Source organism: Pteropus alecto, unplaced genomic scaffold, assembly GCF_000325575.1.
Source record: "Pteropus alecto unplaced genomic scaffold, ASM32557v1 scaffold3, whole genome shotgun sequence".
Taxonomy (NCBI): Eukaryota; Metazoa; Chordata; class Mammalia; order Chiroptera; family Pteropodidae; genus Pteropus; species Pteropus alecto.
In genome coordinates, this window is record NW_006442484.1 from 58,874,784 (window position 1) to 58,882,129 (window position 7,346).

A 7,346-nucleotide genomic window follows, 5' to 3' on the forward strand; every position below is an offset into this window, starting at 1 on the left:
TTTGTTCAAGACAACTACGAACCTCTGACACTTGTGTAGAGCTTCTGCTTTCTTCTGAAATCTATGGAAGAGAATAGAAATAGCCTTGGGAATAACCTATGTGCAATGAAGGTCCTTCAATGAAAGTTTCATCAACTTCATGCTTTACTTTTTCTAGTTATCATAGTTCATTCCCTCTTGTCTTAAAAGACTATTTCAGTACTTGCTTGATTTTGTAGTTTCATTATTTTTTTCAGTATATTTTTATTCTTCAGTAAAGACAGTAGTTTTCAAAGTTATCAAAGGTATTTTATTCTTGTAAACATAAGAAACATGAAGTTAGATGTTCATAATTGGGCAATGGTGGTATCTGAGTCTTGTTCAAAGTTTTTATAATTTTTCTTGATTTCTGGTATCAAGAGTGGTAAAATGAATAAAGAAAGGAATAAAGAGAAAAGATGGAAGGGCCAATAAAGTACTAAGAAGCAAGAACGATATCCTTCATTGATACTATTCTGGACCAGAATTGACTCTCTCTGAGCAGGGATGGTGTATAAAACTAATGCTTTCTCATGTGGGGTTGTTGGAGGCAGGCATTGACAGTGTTGGCCTACAAGCTGAACCCAGGCACCTCAAGACTCCTCCTCCCCTCCTCTCCCCTGGAATGAATGTTCTGCCCATCGTTCCCTCCCACCCCCATAGCTGGAGCTGGTTCAAGGATGCAGTCTTGAGAGTAATGTGTTATGGAGACCATCTAGACTGAATATGAACCCCATTAAGGACTCTATATAAACTCAAAATTCTGGCAGGCTGGTGCTAAGATCTACTTATCTTGCAGCAGCCAAGAGAAACCTCATTTGTAAGTCCTCTTGCTATTACAGAAATCTTAATAAGATTGCTATCTACCACTCTGACTGGTCTGCCTCTTTCTTTGGTTTCTCCTTGCCATTCATGTACCACTTTCAGACTTTATCCAGGGAACCCCTGAGGTCGTAAAGCAACAGGGGTACTCTCATAATTATCTCAAACATTTCCCCACTGGAAAGTTCCCCAAGTATACTGTAGCTTGGGTTTTGTTTTTCATCTAGCTGCCTAATTCAGACCATTGCCACCTCAGATTCTATATACAGTAGGAATTTCCAGTTTCTTCCTGCTGATGTGCTGATGTCAACTTACTCCTGGATAAGATTCTTTTAAAACAACCTAATCTGATCCCTATCTGCAGAACCCAATTCTCAAATGCAGGAATGAAGCTACACATTTATTATTCCTGCACTTGACCCCACTACTGAGGCCACTTCAGTCATACTCTTTCTTGAATATTTTTTCAGACATGAATTGGATATTAGGCTCCCCTGTAACCTAAACTTCATAGGAACTATATTAAATTCTCTCTGGTCTACAGCCATGCCACCCTGAACAAGCTCGATTCAGTCTGCTCTCGGAAGGTAAGCAGGGTCAGGCTTGGTTAGTACTTGGATGGGAGACCACTTAGGAAGACCAAGTGCTGTATGCATAAAAAATAATAATAATAAAATAAAAATAAATAAATAAATAAATAGATAGATAAATAAATAAATGATAAAATTTTCTCTGGAGTTCTTATAAAACCAAATGTCTAACAACTATCTATAAGAAGCTAGCCCCTGCACCTTTAGTCTTTTTTGTTTTTCCATCAAGGTGCAAGGTATTATTCCTATTGATAGCTATTAGTTTTATTCTTGATCATGAGTTATATTGTCCTGATTTTTTGCATAGTGATGATTTTTTATTGGATTCCAGATATTGGAATTTTTCATTGTTGACTGCAGATGCTTGTTATGTTCCTTTAAAGACTATTGAGTTTTATTTCAATGCATAGTTCAGTTACTTATAGATGTAGTTGATCTTCTGAGACTTGCTTTTAATTTTTTTTAATAGTGGATCCAGAGCAGCTTTTATTCTGAGTCTAATTTAATTCCTTTTAGAAGGCATATTTCTGAGAACTCCACTCTGTTCCCTATAGAGATATTTTAAGATCTCTACATTCTAAGAACACGAATTATTCTCAGCCTTGTTTGATCTATGAGAAATTTCTCACCCTACTGTTTTCTGGTAGTTCTTTGCCCAGCTGTGAAGGTTTTCTCCCTCACATGTTCACATCAGTACTCTGCCGACATCTTCAAGAAACCCTCAAGAAGATTTCTAGAGCTCTTTAAACTGTGCAGCATTTTTTTCTTTTACTTTGCCATGCAAATTCTTAGTATCCTAGAGTTCCTGTCTCTTTCTCCTCAACCCAGGTCAAGTTGCAGGCCTCGTTTAAATTGTCCCTGAAACCACCTCCAGGCAATAAACTGGGCAAGAGTAGTATCTACGATGCTTGTTTTTCTTTTCTTAGGTATCAAGCTCTTATGATATATTTTTGTTTGATTTTTTTGTCTTTTGCATCATCTGCCACCTTGAACATCTTTCTTAAATAAAAACATTAACAAATTCCAAATAAATAAATAAATTAATTAACAAATTGTTACTGCATATATTTTATCTAGTTTACTATTTGTTTATGGGAGGGGAACACTAAGTCCTGTGCTAGTTAATTATTCATGGGTAGAAGCAGAAGTTATATCTAATCCGTTAATTTCTAACAAGTAGTTTGTTCAGAAATAAAGAAGATTTTTTAAATTACAAATTCATCTAACCAGCCAAATACAGAAGACAACGCAAAATTAAGCTCTATAAAAATATTTAAATAAAATTAAATATTGTGTCATATTGTACCAAAGAGTGTTTCATCACTTTTATTTATATTAAGTAAATATTTTTAATTAACACTTTTTCACTGTAATTTGCTTAAAGCAAACTTACCATAATAAATGAATAACAGAGCTCATGTAGACAGTTTTTTTAATACTAATATAGCCTGCTTAAATTCTCTCAAAATTATTTTTGCACACAGGAACATAAGGAGAATTACCAATGTATGTATTTCTAGAAATTGCCCTATTCTTATAATATTTGTCTTTATTTCTGGATGGCATATAATAAAATAATTTATAAATAAAGATTTTTTTAAAAAAATTGTAGCATCCACTAATATTGAATTTTTTATTTGTGGTTTGTATATGTGTATGGTCTTTAATATGTCCAAGGCTTTGACAAGGAGTGATATTTTTCCATTGACTCTCTACACATTTAAAAACATCTCTTTTCTTTCTAAATGAGTTGCTCTATCTAAAGTTTTTCATATTACTATAACAAAAATACCATAAATTAGGTGGCTTGTAAACACCAAACATTTATTTTCACAGTTCTGAAGGTTGGAAAGTCGAGATCATGGCACCTGCAGCTTCAGTGGCTTCAATGTCCCCTGAGGGTCTTCCACCTAAAAAGCTGTCTTTTCATCTCTGTAACCTCATGTCACAATAATTTTCTCTGGTCTCTTTCATAAAAGCACTAATCTCATTCATAAGGTTTTTGCCCTTGAAACTTAATCACCTTCCAAAGGCTCCACTTCCTATTACTAGCACCTTGGAGGTTAGGATTTCATAATATGAATTTTGGGAGCAACACAGTGAGACCTTAGTAGCCTCTAACAATGTAACTCAAACTAGCTCCTTTTTTGTTATATATATATGCTTAAGGTGTACAACCCGCTGATTTCATACACATACATTGCAAAATGATTTCTGCCATAGCACTAACACCTCTATTTTGTCATATAAGGACCATTTCACTTTTCTGGTGAGAACATTCAAGATCTACTCTCTTTAGCAACTTTCAAGTATATAATGCAATATTATTAGCTATAGTCACCATGTTGTGTATTAAATCCCCAAAACTTGTTCGTTTTGTAACTGGAAGTTTGTGCCTTTTGATTATATCTCCCTATTTCACACCCCCTCCTCAGGCCCTGGTAAACACCACTCTACTCTCTGTTTCTATGATAGCTCTTTTCTAAATTAAAAAAAATATATACTAATAATAATTGAAGTAACTTCACATTTTCAGCTTTTTAAACAATACGTTTATTTTAAATTTAACATCATCCAATGTTATGGAGATTTGCATGATCTAATGTAATCTATTACATTGTAGCAGATACGAAAGCTTTTGCCTCCTCATTTACAAAGATGAAATTCTAGAATACTATATTGCTAGCCATGGTGCACTTCAAAGTTCAACATGATGTCTCTAATCATTTCTGGGAAACTAGATTGCAAAAAGATTCTCTTAGTATTTATTTTTATCATTGTTTTCTTTACCTGTAAGAGAGAGGACAATAGGAACTCCCTACTTCTCAAATCCTAATGGAAGTGTCCTTGTGGCAGCCTGCCCAGAAGATTAGAGACAACATGTACAAAGGTGAAATTTATAACCCCTGCCAGGACAGTATATTTCAGAAAGGAAAGTTGTCTCTGCTCCTTCAGCAAGGATTACTGTTTCCAACACTGTGTTTTCAAAACGTCGTTTCTATGACTAGTATTCCCACTCGCTAAACTCGCTAAACTATGTTCGTCCTTCTATCAACAAAGATACAGTATATTACAGGGGTGGTTTCCAGATAATCTTCTTTATCAAGATTCAGGAATAATTGAATTACTCTACCTCATCCTTTCTCCTCATGACGGGCTAAAGAATGCCACAATGTGTGTTGATGGGATTCTTTATTATTTCAAAAGTGGTTCCCAAATTTTGAGGAAGGAAATATATATGCAATAAAATCACAGCTCATGAAGAAAAAAGAAACAAAGCCTATAAAAAATCAGCTCACCATAATCTTTTTTGGATTAACTCTGTGCATTGTATGGAACAGGTAAACATACATTTAATAGTAGTTTATTTAGATATTCCAGCAGAGAAAACCTAAGTAAAATATTCAAAGTAGGCTCCCTCATTGGATGTCAGAAGTAAGATAAAGTGCTGAATTTGCAATATATTCATAGAAATATCCATAAATCAAAACCTGATTAATATTATGTAGAGTAATGATAGAAGATAATTTTATCCTTTATTTAACCAATAATTTTGGTCAATGTCTTCATATCTCATAAGTTTAGGACTTAAATTATCCAAGATTTCTCCTACAGACACATATTTGGAAAGACAAATATGGGAGAAGATATCCTCAGAAAATGATTTCTCTCTGTTTTCTAATATGGTTCTATGCTCAAATTTTAAAGTCAAACTCATGACCCTAGTGAGCTGAGCTGAACTCTGTGAGCCCCCAGGGCTGCTTTTTCCAAGCGAGGAAACCCTAAATTGCCTAGGATGAAAGTGTGCTGAAGTGATTCCAGCCTCTTCCTCAAGGCTCCATCCTAAGCTGGATATGTAATTGTGATATGAAAATTTTTTCCATTGCTCATAAAGGGGAGATTGAAGAAACAAAATGAAATGCTTACAACTCTGAAACAAGGAACATAGAATATATCATTAATTTTATTTGCTTTTTAGATGTTGTTCATTACAAAATAGATGTCCCTATGGAAAAAAGAAATACTCTCTGCAAAGTCAGTTGATGAAAATGAATTACTGCATTTCACAGATGTTTTTACTTTAAAATGGAATATTATGATGGTGCTAAAACTTTTTACCACCATTACTGTAATTTGCATACCATTACAAGTGATGTTTATATTTTCAGAAGTTGAAATGTTTTTGAGCTCATCATAACCTAGTACTAATGATTCTCAATGCATCTGTGGAAAACCAACATCTAGGCAGTTTTCTCCAGCTCAATCATCTTTGATGAGTTTGTACTGTCTTCAAAATATTCAACTAGGATTTTGTATGTACTTAAAGATTCTGCTTTATGTATACACAATCCAAAACTTAAACTGAAGGTAACAAATCAAAATTATATGGCAGCATATGAATATACTTGAATTCTGGCATCTGTTTTAATAAAAGCATTTAGTGGACTTATGCTCTATTTTCAGAATAGCCAGATCATTTTAATTTTGGATTCATAAGAAACTGATGCTTTGTTTGCAAACAATGAAGTGAATTAGTCTTAATTTAGACTCTGAGGTTTAGAAAAAATCTAAATGCTGCAGGTGCCAGTAAAAGAAAACTCTAAAGGAAATAATTTCAGATGTAAAATATTGCAGGAAAGAAATAATTAGCAAAATTGATGTGGAAATTAAAGAATGAAAACCAAAGGTAATAAACAATTAACAGATGTATTTTTTATAAAAAAAAATAAATAAATAAAGTGAAACCCAAGCTCTCAGTGCACAGTTTCATTATCCATTATCTTTAAAATAAGGATAATTTTCAAATGCCTCTGAACTGTTCTAAGTGCAACTACATTTTTCAGTTTCCTATTTTCCACATAATCATGATAATATCTTATCATTAACCAAGCACATAATAGTAATGCTGAAATTATCCAAGTAGTAGCTTGCATTATGTAGCATTTCCTGTATAAACAAAGTTTCAATTGCATGAACCTTCTACTTTAGTTCCATATGAGTTCCATTTGATTAGCTTTAAGCAAAATAAAAACTCTAGCTTAAACATGTTAAATGTGAATTATTTTTCATGTAAAAAAGTTCAGAGAAGTTCAGAGTAGGCAGTCCAGAGCTAGTATGAAAGTTACCCAATGATATGAAGGACCAAGCTCCTATCTGTCCTCAGTATATTGTTTCCATTGTTTCTAAAGGTTACCTCCTGTTTGAAGAAGAAACTGGTACGGGAGCAACCTATCAGATTTTCAGTAAGAAGGAAAGGAAACAATATATGCCCTCTTCTTCCTAACAAGATTGCCTAAGTGTCCAAGTTAGCATTTTCCCTTACATTGTACAGGTCAGAATAGAATCCCATCATCACACACAGCTTCAAAAGTTCTTGGGGGATGTGCAAGAATAAAAGTGGGGTTCTGATACTAAAGATGTAGGGGAGAATGAATATGAGGATTTCAACTAATAGTCTCTGCCACAGATACTATTTGATTTTATTATTCTGGGTCAAAATTCTGGGGCTGGAATATTGGTGCCCTGACTCTGTAGTGAAAGATCTAGAGTCAAAATCTAGAATTTTATGACAACATAATAATATAGATTCTAGAGTTTCCTAAGTGCCAAGTCACCTCCCAAAGACTCCAAATACCATTGTATTAGGAGTTAGGATTTAACATATGAATTTTGGAGGGACACAAACATTTGTCTATAGCAATCATTTAGTAATTATAAATGACTTTGGTATTATTCATCAAAATAATGCCCTACTGAAACTTATATCATTTTCTTATTTACCATAGAGCTAATATTGTTGTTAAGCTCACAACATATTCTCTTAAAGTCCTCCATGATTTTTAATCAAAATTAATGAGGAAAATCTTATTTCATAATGGTAGTGCATATAATTAGATACATATTGAATGATAAGTA

At 33.6% G+C, this 7,346-nt stretch overlaps 1 pseudogene; it reads left to right on the forward strand.

The window, feature by feature from the left end:
- The first annotated feature begins 1,376 nt into the window (after nucleotides 1-1,376).
- LOC112470688 lies at nucleotides 1,377-1,495 on the forward strand (annotated as a pseudogene).
- The last annotated feature ends 5,851 nt before the right edge of the window (nucleotides 1,496-7,346 follow it).